A 12285-nucleotide genomic window follows, 5' to 3' on the forward strand; every position below is an offset into this window, starting at 1 on the left:
TGCTTTCTAGGAAGTTCTGCTTTCCACGAGCCCTGCTTCTCACAAGATCCACTCCTTCACAGCCTTGCCTCTCTTTCTAGTATCTCATGCCTCCCTACAAAGCCCTGTTTGTCCCTGCAAGCCCCTGATCCTGTTGAAATTCCCTAGCCTGAGAAGTGATGTGTGCCTGAAATCTCAGCCACTTAGGAAATTGAGACAGGAGGAAAGATTGAACCCAGTAGTTTGAGACCAGGCTAGGCAGTATGGACAAACCCTGCCTCAAAGAAAAATGCTAGAATTACCTGTGCCTAACAAAATCCCCTCTTGTCCCTACAAGTCCCTGCTTTGCATACAAACCCCTGGTCGTACAGTGCCCTGTATCTCCTACTGCACGACTGTGTCCTGTCAAGCACATTTGGCCACACTTTGTCTTACTCCCATAGCACTTTCTCAAAACCATTGATTTCTTTTCAGGGGATTATGAGCCTAGACAGGGGTATTGTTCATGTGACACATATAACTTGCACCATAACCGGAGTGAACAGTAGTGAATGGAGCTGATTTCAGAGGGATTGATACTCACAGGAGTCTTCAGCACTGCCCGCTGCCTCCTTTTCTGACGTGGGCTCCATCTCTACTTGAGAATTTCTATGTGGTGAATATGAAAGATGCCAGTGAGCATCTCTTCAGTTCATAAACACATTGTCCACTTGGGATAAGATTCCTATAGTGAGTGTGGTGGAGGCAGGCTCTGCCTTCCTGCTCCCATTTTCCCCAGCACTGTGGAAAGCAGAAAACGGGCTGGAGAGGTTGCTCAGCCCTAAAAAAATATGTGTTGCTCTTAAAAAGGACCCAGGTTTGATTCCAGCACACACGTGGTGGCTCACAACCACCCATAACTCCAGTTACAAGTAATCCAGGGCCCTCTTCGACTTCACCAGCACCAAATATACCATGCTGCGCACTCCCTACTGAAGTACCCCAGAATGGAAGCCACAAAAGGGCTCCAGGGAAATGTCAGTGAGACCCAAGATGAACAGAAGTGTGGATGGAGGTAGGGGATTCCTTTGACAGCTCACAACCGCCAAAACCACAATCATCACAACTACCACCTCCATATCACCGTGTCTCACAACTACCACCATCATACCACTGTCAACACTACCATATCCGCCCCATTACCATCACCTGCGCCCCTATCATCACCTCCACTGTCGCCATTACCACCACTACTACCATTTCTACCATCACTATAGCATTATCACTACCACCATCATCCTAACCACCACTGTCAACCATACCACCCCCATCACCATCATCACCACCATGACCACTACTTCCATCACCATTTCTACACCACAACCACCATGCAATCTGCCTACCTCCACAGGAAGTAGGGAAAATTCAGACCAAGAAGGCAAGAAGATGATATGAAACCCCGAGAAGAGCAGCCACAGACTAAGCCCCGTTATTGCTTTAGTGCTGTGGGATGCTCTGTATGTCAAATTACTCTGATTGGTCAATAAATAAAACACTGATTGGCCAGTGGCTAGGCAGGAAGTATAGGCAGGACTAACAGAGAGGAGAAAAGAAAGAACAGGAAGGCAAAAGGGAGTCACTGCCAGTCAACGCCATGACCAGCAGCATGTGAAGACGCCGCTAAGCCACGAGCCACGTGGCAAGGTATGGATTTATGGAAATGGATTAATTTAAGCTATGAGAACAGTTAGCAAGAAGCCTGGTAAGGCCATACAGTTTGTAAGCAATTTAAGTCTCTGTGTTTACTTGGTTGGGTCTGAGCGGCTGTGGGACTGGTGGGTGACAAAGATTTGTCCTGACTGTGGGCAAGGCAGGAAAACTCTAGCTACAGCTTTAGGAAGTTGGGGGAGGTTGGAAGGGGGGAGCTGGGAGCTGGGTTCAATTTAAAGAAGATGGAAGAAAAGATCTCAAAAAGCCTTCACTCACCTTATCTAGGACCTCGTATCCAGGGCTCCCCATACCACCAGGACTCTGCCAAACACCTTTCCTGACCCTGCTCTGAGATAGCTTCTGTCCAAGGCAGCCTGGAGTTCTGGCTTGAAGCTTGTTATGGTAAGGAGAAGGGACTCTGGAGTCAGACCAGGAATGGCTTTATTCTTCATGTGACCACTGCAACTGGGTGGGTCACATCTTCCTCTGGTCCCTGCCTTGGTGTCTCTCTGGACATTCTTTCTGATAAAGGGCTACTCTCTGGACATTCTTTCTGATAAAGGGCTACAGCCGTCCTGTCCCACTTATCAGGCAGCCTATACTGAAATATCCTCGGCACACGGCTAGTGCGCGGTGTTTAGCCATTGGTCCCAGCTGCCCATAGTTCCTCCAGGTAGGGACTTGTGAACTCCTCCCCAGACAATGCTGAAACGTTGACTGGCTTGATCTTGTACAGGTCTGTGAGTTCATCCGAGCTGTCCTGTCGTGCTCAGAAGACACTGTTTGCTCCAGTCCTCAGACAGGTTTATCTTCACAGAAAATTATACTTTAACAAATTTTTCATTGTCATCCCTCTCGTCGATCCTGGGTCTTTTTTTTTTTTTTTTTTGGTTTTTCGAGACAGGGTTTCTCTGTGTAGCTTTGAGCCTTTCCTGGAACTCACTTGGTAGCCCAGGCTGGCCTCGAACTCACAGAGACCCACCTGCCTCTGCCTCCCGAGTGCTGGGATTAAAGGCGTGCGCCACCACCGCCCGGCTGATCCTGGGTCTTTATTGTTGAATTGAAGAATCTGAAATTCTCTGCTCCATGTAGTGGGCCCTGAATTGAGACTGACATTCCCTATGTTGTTGGTTCTTATGACAAATGGGTAGAAAACCACAAGTCTGAAAAAAAAAATCAAAATTATCAAGTGATAAAGTTTTAGGTCACAAAGCAAGTGTTATCTTAAGAAATCTGGATGCCACTTTATAATTAACTCATTCAAAATGTGAGCTGCCACAAAAGAACACTTGACTAGGCCAAGCAACAAACAAAAGCAAAAGCACATGCTGTCAGCCCTGTAGTTCACAGTCATGACTGTTTACCAAAGCAGTCAGTCTATTTAGAAGAAACAAAACCAGCAGGATATAATAGATTAAAGTTTAGAAAAAAGATCTTCAAAAATTAATATGCATTAAATGATATTCTGTAGTTACTGGTGTGTTCAGAGGGGATGCTGGGCTACACACCAATCACTGAATGTTTATAACTTTCTTTTTTGCGTTGCTGGAGAATGAAGCCATGTCAGGGGATGCCCTTGATCTTGAGGATACAGCATGGAAGCCATGCTAAAGTTTGAGGGTACGGTGCAGAGAGAAAGCCATCAAGTCCAAGGACCTCATTTATTTACAGGTTTCCCCTTGGGGGACAAACAGGAAAAGGAAACTTCAGGGACGTGTCAGTCCACTTAACCTGGACCAAATGGTTCTGGGTTTAGGGATCGTCACCTCTTATAGATTTTAGTCATGAATTTGATTGCCCCTGTTTTCCCTTTTTGTCTTTAGAACATCAGTGGGTTTCTTGTAGGGGTCAGTAAACAGTACCTACCTGAAAGATGAGTGAGTCCTCAATAGAAAAATGCAGGCACATCTTAATCCCTATTTAGATCCAAGGAAATTTGCTAACTTAACTGCTAGAAACTAATGAAAGTGAAATGTGAATGGCTATGTTAGTATCGACTCCTTTATACTTACAATCTAAATTTAAAAAGGAAATCTGACATTTTTGCCTTAATCTACAATGACAGTTTAATGTCATCCCATGCAATGTAGGTGAAAGTTAACTTTTTCAACGTTCTTAGAAGCGCTTCTTATGAATAGAAAGGTCATAGCAGAGTTCCACAGAACTTGAAGTATGAAGAAAGTCAGCTTTCACTTTTAGCTTTGTTCTACCATGCTTTGTTGAATTCGTTTCCAAGACTAGGGAAATAACAAACAGAAAGCAATAAAAAGCAAACTCAGAACAGATAAAAAATCTGTGTTTTCTCCAAGTGCAGTAACCAGCATTGCCCCAGAAGGCCCTGGTTCCCTGCAGTGGCCAGCATTGCCCCAGAAGGCCCTGGTTCCCTGCAGTAGCTAGCATTGCCCCAGAAGGCTCTGGGTTCCTGTTTCCTGGCTCTCACTGCTAGGGACGGTGCCCCCCTCTCTCTAACGGTTTCCCAAAAGTGCCCGGATGGGGTCAACAACAGCTCAGTTCCGAGCTCCACTGGCTGGATGGAAAATATGCAGGTGACACCGGCAAAGAGAACAAAAATCTAAACCGTAAAGAAGGTTGAACACAGACTGGCAAGATTGTTGAAATGAGAATGAAGAGATGATTATATGATTTTTAAGCAATGTGTTGCTGTGCCCAAGAAGCCATATACAAAATAAACCAGATATGGGTGGACTAGAACACAGGCTTTGTGGTCAGAGACCAGGGTGTACATCTTTCTCTGCCTTTGGCTTTGGGCAGCTTATCGGCCTCTCAGAGGCTCAACTTCTTTATTTATCAAATAAACCTTAAGTACAGTGTTATGAAGAGTATGTGAAAGTACTCAATTAAAAAAAAAACTACTCTTTTAGTTTTTATGAGATGTGCATGCTGTTTAGAGAAATAAGAAGTTATAAAAGAGCAAACAAATGAAAATTATTGATATTTATTTGACAAGGGCTCTGTCTGGGTTGCTTCTTATGTTACTTAATGGAAGTTCTTAATAGGAATGATTCGAAAACAGAATCAACACTAGTCGAGTATTAAACCTAAAACAGTTGCTGTCTATACCTTCCCAGATGTGTGAGTGTGGGTCTCTTCCAAAGGCCCATGACTTGTAAGAGCCACTTGTAATTGAATAGAGAAAACTCAAAGGAAAGCTCAAGACTTGAGCCCCCCACTAAGCTGTGGGAGTACGGTGACATCACTGTAGAGGTTTTAATGGGGGTGTCCCAGTTTTAGTACTTTAAGATTCAAGAATGCCTACAATCCCATGCAAACTGGAAATGGAGCCCCCTCTTCCAGGAGCCTGGCTTCCTTCTGTTGATTGCACAGTGACGATTTCTTTCTTTGGTAGAGTTATTCTTTGACACCCATGAGTTTTTCCACTGTGATTAGAGAAAAATGCGTACAACACAAATGGAAGAATAGAGAAGTGGACTTACCCCACCCATAACTGAGCCAGAACTCAGATGATGTGGGGGCTTAAAAAGAAAAGCGTATGTACGAGATTTTGAGGGCTTTACTAGCCATGTGTGTGCTCATGCGGAGGAGAGAGAAGGGGAAGGGAGAGAGAAGGAGACTGGGAGATAAAGAGTATAGTCAAGAAATCTGCTCTGAGCTAAGTCCCAAGAAAATGGAGAAAAACAGGGAGTCAGTTATAGATGGGAAGTTGCATCACGCAGTTCCCCAGCCCTGGCCTGCAGGGGGCGCAATCAACCCGCAATAGTTCTATTGCCTTTGGAGGGAAACAGGAGGAAGCAGATCTGTCTTGAAGGTGTACAAAGAAGGGACGCACTGTAACTCCAGGGATGGGATATTTACATCTCAGAGGCTGTCCTGCAGGTCCTTGGAAACGCTGGCTGCTGGAAGAACCTCAACCTGCTAAGACTAAGGTGTTTTATCGCCTTAACTTTGTCAATCTCCTTTACCTCGGAAAGAATAAGAAGCCAGCAGTCAATCTCTAGCAAACCTGCACCCTCAGAAGAAAGAACTCTGAAAGGCTGCTAAAAGCAGAGAATAGTGTGGCCCAGGCCTCCATGAAACTGAGTGGTGTCCCTGTCAACTGGCTGCATTCTTGAGGGAGGGGAGAAGTGGCGGGGGGGGGGGGGGGGGGGACATGCCTGCAGCCTCTGGGTCACCTGCCTGCATGAATGAGGAGCTGATTGCTGATTGCAGCTCCCTGCTGATTGGTGTGCATTTGTTCCATTTGAAACGTTCTGCAAAAGGCACGGTTTCTAAATGAGAGAACTTTGTGTGGGCACAGGAACACTGGGGGCAAGATTCCAAAAGCCCTAGGCAGGTTAGCCTTCTTTCTCTGCAACAGTGGGCGCAGAAAGGAGCAGGACAGCTTCCTGCAGTCTTCGGTAATCAAGGAACACCCTTGGGAAGGGTTCAGTGTTCCCCTTGTCTGTATCTCTCTGCTGAGAATCAAAAGCTATAGAAATCCGCAGCAGAGCCCAGACCGGCACCATTGTTATCCCAGGGTGGGCTCTGGACGGTCCACGTGACATCTACACCATGTTTCTTCCATTGTCAGGGAGGTGTCAGATCCCCAGGAGACAGAGTTGCAGGTCGTGAGCTGCCAGAGAGTGTGCTGGGAACCAGACACCAGTCATCTTCAAGAGCAACGAGCTTTCTTAACCATTGAGCTGTCTCTCCAGCCCCCTGATGTCTTTCTTAAACATGTGAATTTTAGTAGATATTCTCAAAGGGTGAGTTTTAGATTTTCTTAGTAAATTTTTTTTATTGAACTACAATGAACCAATACATACACAAAACTACACAGTCATGACTATTTATGACATGCACAGACCTCGGCCACAAACAGAAGGACCACGGATCAGAATGGGAGCAGAGCCCGGGCAGTGGCGGCAGACAAGCAGCATTTTCTGAGCCTTCTTCAAGACTTAGAAGGAAGCATCATCTGTAGAGGAAAACAGGCATCAAATGTTCATACCTCGACATAATAAAGGCTATATATGAAAAGCCTGCAGCTAATACTATACTGAATAGGGGGGAAATGAATATATTTCTTCTAAATTCTGGAATGAAAGAGAATGTCTCTATTCAGCGATATCATTCACTATAGTACTTCAATTTTCAGTCATGATAATAAGGCAAATGAAAGAAAGAGGATATCAACAGGGGAGGAAAAAGTCATCCCTATTGCAAATGACATGATTCTGTACTTAGAAGACTCTAAAGATACCACAGGTCTTGGGGCATGGCTGAGTGGTACAGTGCTTGCCTACATGCATGAGGTCCTGGCTTCCATCTCTAGCATCAAAACAAACCCCACTAGAAGACTTTTGCAGCTGATTCAGCAAAGTAGAGCAGGAGACAAAACTAACATACAGACTTCAGGAGCTCTCTTCTATGCCAATAACAACTGTCCAAAGTGAAAATAATGGAATTAATGACATCCTCAAAAAGAATAAAATACCTAGGAATGGCTCTAACCAAAGCAGTGAAAGACCTCTACAATGACCACCACAAAACACTGAAGAAAGAAACTGAAAAAGAAACCAGAAGATGGAAAGACTTCCTGTGTTCCCAGAATGACAGATTTACTATTGTAAAGACCACATTACATTCTCACCTCCAGCATTTTACAGAGTCCATGCAATCACCATCAAAATACCAATGACTTTCTTCCCAGAAACAGAAGAAACAATCTGAACATCCATATAAAAGTACAAAAGACCTTAAATAGCTCAAACAATCCTATGCAGTGAGGAGGGTGGGGTGGAGGTGGCAATGTTTGAAGTATCACAAAACCCAACCCCAAATTGTACCGTAAAGCCACAGTAACAAAACGGCTCGGTGTTGACTAAAAATGGAGATGTGCGGATGTGGACTGATGGAGTAGAACGGAATAGTGTGAGGGCTATTTTTCCTTGTCAAGTTGGCCAGACTTAGACTCACCTAGGAAACAAAGCTCTATGTCTGCGAGGTTGTTTCCAAAGGGCTTTAACCGAAGTGGGAAGGTCCTAACCTAAATATGGGTGGCACTAGTCCATGGGTTAGGATCATGAGCTCAATGAAAAAAAAAAAAAAAAAAACAGAAAGTGAGAGGAATACCAGTGCTACTGTTTTGCTGTGGGCTGTTGAGATGGTTCAGTGGGTAAAGGCACTTTCCTCCCAGCATGAAAACCTGAGTTCTATCTTCCTGCTCCATATTGTTAATGAGAGAACCGATTCCTGTAACTGATTTTGCTAACCAACACATACATGAAACTTGTGCACTCACACACATACAGAACCATAATAATAATAATAATAATAATAATAATAATAAAATACAATAAAAATGTTTTCCATGCTTCCTGTTGGTCTAGTGGCTAGGATTTGACATTCTTCTCCCATTGCCCTGTCTTGATGAACTGTGCACTTTGAACTCTGAGTGAGTGCAAATAAACCCTTTGCTGGTACATCCTTCTTTCTTTCTTTCTTTCTTTCTTTCTTTCTTTCTTTCTTTCTTTCTTTCTTTCTTTCTTTCTTTCTTTCTTTCTTTTTCTTTCTCTTCTTTCTTTCTTCCTCTTCCTCTCCCTCCCTCCCTCCCCCCTCCCTCCCTTCCTTCCTTCCTCCCCCCTCCCTCCCTCCTTCCTTCCTCCCCCCTCCCTCCCTTTCTTATGCAGTGTTCCGCTTGCACTTACGCCTGTGCACCTCAAGAGGGCACCAGATCTCATTATGGATGACTGTGAGCCACCACGTGGTTGCTGGGAATTGAACGCAGGATCTCCAGAGGAGCATCCAGCACTCTTAACCTCTGAGCCATCTCTCCAGCCCCCTGCTGGTGCATTTTTCATTCTGAGCTTTAAGGGAGCCATATGCAGGACGTTTATTCTCTTTTGGGTCTGGCCTAATTGTTGCTAAAATGCAGCCAGTGATGTATGTGGCTCCGGCTCATCTTCCTTGCTTTGTAGTATCCCCAGCTTTGCATTTTTAATGCTATTTTCACTTACATTAAGTAGGCTAGAAATCAGGACTATGGCGCTAGGAGACATAGCTATTTATTCTCCTGGTAACAAATCAATCCTGGACGATCTAATTCAGTCATGCTGCCTCGAGTCTTTCACTAGATAGAGCTTGGTCTCAAGATTAGAGTTCTAGCCAGATTATTCGTTGCTCAGCTCAAGTGAAGATACAAACTGCTTCCTCCTCTGAAGGGAGAAAAACAACCCTGAGTTCCTCCCTGTCCTTGTTCAAATGGATTCTCTGAAAGGAAAAGCTGGCACAGTTCTCCCTAGAAGTAGCCCTCTCAAAAGCCTCATCAGGCCACATATTGTTTATCTCAGCAAACAGCACTCAGTGACTCTAAAGACCAATAATCCCTGGCTGCAGTCTGGAGCATAATTTCTGGAAGACAACCTTCCAATTTTTATCAAACAAGCAAACAGTAATTTACCTGCAGGGCCTTCCCGGTGAACATCTCTTCACCAGCCCTGTGATACTGACTCCCACCAGAGTCTCTCCCAATGCCCACAGCTGTCCTTCTGGGTCCCCTGGAAGACTAAGGATGCAAATAACAGCTGCTTAAACAATAGTTTCCAAAACAAAAAGTAGAAAGCTGCTTTGACGCTGCATGACCCCTGGGGTCTTTGACCCAGAGAGAAGCAGATGCCTGATACTGAAGGGTGACGGGGGGGGGGGGGGGGGGGGGGGGGGGGGGGGGGGGTGTGGGGTGGGGGGGGGGTGGGGGGGGTGGGGGGGGGTGGGGGGGGGGGTGGTGGTGGTGGTGGTGGTGGTGGTGGTGGTGGTGGTGGAGGAGGTGGAGGGGTGAAGGGGTGGGAGGTGTCAGATTTGCCCTCATCCCAGAGTACCTTGTCTCACTCACACTACATTTCTCTTTTCCCTGTATTTAAAGGTTGGGATATTTTGTTTTGTTTTTTGTTTTATAGAACTGACTTTCTAAGCTTGAACACTTACAAATTATGACCTTTGAATTGACATAGATTAAAGGTTCCAAGCAGAAAGAGTTTATATTGTCAAAACTCAATTTTCTTCCTGTAGTCTCCCTACTTGTCACTTAGACTGTCTGCCTGTCAAGGCCTGTGAGACAGAACAGCATAAGCTCATCTCGCCGCCATCATTTCTCACCCTTAGCTCAGTGGGCACCGTGATCAAGGTCCTTAGATTCAGCTGGACCAAAACATCACAGATGCAGAAGTTCTGAGAAACAACCTCTGTCTTAGGGTTTCTATGGCTGTAACCACTGCAAATCTTATAAAGGAAAACATTTAATTGGAGCTGGCTTACAGCTTCAGAGGTTTAGTCCATTATCATCATGGCAGGAAGCAAGGCAATGTGCAGGCAGACATGGTGCTGGAGAAGGAGCTGAGAATTCTACATCCCTATCTGCAGAAGGAGAGACTGTGTACTGGGCATTGCTTGAGCATATATGAGACCTCAAAGCCTACCCCCACAGTGACACACTTCCTCCAACAAGGCCATACCTACTTCAACAAGGCCACACCTCCTAATAGTATCACTCCCTATGGGCCAAGCATTCCTAAGTCTATGGGGGCCATATCTATTCAAATCATATTCTACTCCCTGGGCCCTATAGGCTTGTAGCCATAACATAATGCAAAATGCTTTAAGTCCAAATTCAAAAGTCCCCATAATCTATCACAGTCTCAACAATGTTCAGAAGTCCAAAGTTCAAAGTCACTTCTGAGATTCATGCAATCTCTTACCTGTAATCTCCTATGAAATCAAAATTAAAAGACAGATCACATACTTCCAACATACAATGGCACAGGAAATACATTACCATTCCAAAACATAGGGAAGGGAGCATAGTGAGGAAATACTGGACCAAAGCAAGACCAAAAACCAGCTGGACAAACTCCAAACTCAGCACCTCCACATCTGATGCCAAAACACTCCACATCTCCAGCTCCATTCAGCTTTGTTGACTGCAGCACACTTCTCTCTTGGGCTGGTTCCACTCCCTGTTAGCAGCGCTCCTTGGCAGGTATCCCATGACTCTGGCATCTCCAACATCTTAGGGTCTCAAAGGCAACCCAGGATTCACCTTCACAGCTTCCCACAATGGCCTCCCTAGGCCTGCATTCAGGGGTACCTCTGACATGTGCCCTCAGCAGCTTCCCTTAGTCATGGAGGGAGATTCCATAACCCCTTTCTTCTAACCTTGACTCTGAAGTCAGAACCACATGGCCAAAGCTGCCAAGTTCTGCTGTTTGCTGGAACTAGAACATGACCTCCTCATTTATTACATCTTCACTAGCTTTCTGTTTTAGATGGTTACCTTCACTGCCTAAGCCTGGCTGTCCTGGAACTTACTCTGTAAACCAGGCTGGCCGAGAACTTAGAGATTCACTTGCCTTTGTCTCCAGAGTGCTGGGATTAAAGACGCGCACCACCATGGCTGGACCTAAGCTGTTCTTTAATCCTTTTCACAAGTTGGAAGCTTAGCTGGGTGAGGTCTCTTTCCCTGTTTCCATTTCCCTTTATTCCATTTCTTAATCTGTTTATCGCCTTGAACACAGGCCCATTCCACTTCCTGGTGATCTTTTCTCCTCAACCTGCACATGGTATATTTTTTTAATTGCTCGGCTTGATCCTTTTCATTATAAATCTTCCTAAGAGTGAACACTACAGGCTTGGGCTGGTGGGATAGACAACCATGGGCCCACCAGATGCCATTCGGCTCAGCCAGGTGCTAGCCACCCACAGATGGGTGCCATTATCTTGAGCAAATGTGTGGTATGGAAATGGGAGAGAAAAGGAAGCAGAATGGTTCATGTGCCGTAGAAAGAGGCAGAACTGAAGAAGTGAAGGTGGTGAGGAACAAGCTGATGTGGGAGGCCTGCTTGCCACCTGGGACCATGGTGACTTCCAGGCCTGGCTGCTGCAAAGGCCATGTCTGGGTCCATGGTCTACTGCAGCCAAGGTCTGTATTGTCACCAAAGGCCACAAGGACGTCCAGCGCCTGTGGCCATGTAGGTATCCGAGGGCCATGCCACTGCAAGGGCCATAGCGATCTGAGTGGCCTGTGCTACATGGTGCCATGGTGACGTCTGTGACAGAGCTGCAGCTGAGGGCCATGGACTGTAGCCAGGGTCTGAGTTAATGTCCTTGGCTCCTGTTACAGCCAAAGGCAGTGGGTATGCCCAGGGTCTGGCCTGCCAGCTGAAGCCATGTTGGTGTCCAAAAGCCATGCTGCAGCTGTGCCATACTGATCTGTGTAGCTAGAGTTCTCCTGCCTGGCCCACAGTCAGGACAAATCTTTGTCACCCGCCAGTCCCACAGCCGCTCAGACCCAACCAAGTAAACACAGAGGACTCATATTGCTTACAAACTGTATGGCCATGGCAGGCTTCTTACTAACTGTTCTTATAGCTTAAATTAATCCATTTCCATAAATCTATACCTTGCCACGTGGCTCGTGGCTTACCGGCGTCTTCACAAGCTGCTTGTCCTGGAGGTGGCTGGCAGTGACCCCTTTCACCTTCCTGTTCTTTCTTTTCTCCTCTCTGTTAGTCCTGCCTATACTTCCTGCCTAGCCACTGGCCAATCAGTGTTTTATTTATTGACCAATCAGAGGAACAGATTTGACATACAGCCCACCCCACAGCA

Source organism: Peromyscus leucopus, chromosome 1 (genome assembly GCF_004664715.2).
Source record: "Peromyscus leucopus breed LL Stock chromosome 1, UCI_PerLeu_2.1, whole genome shotgun sequence".
NCBI lineage: Eukaryota > Metazoa > Chordata > Mammalia > Rodentia > Cricetidae > Peromyscus > Peromyscus leucopus.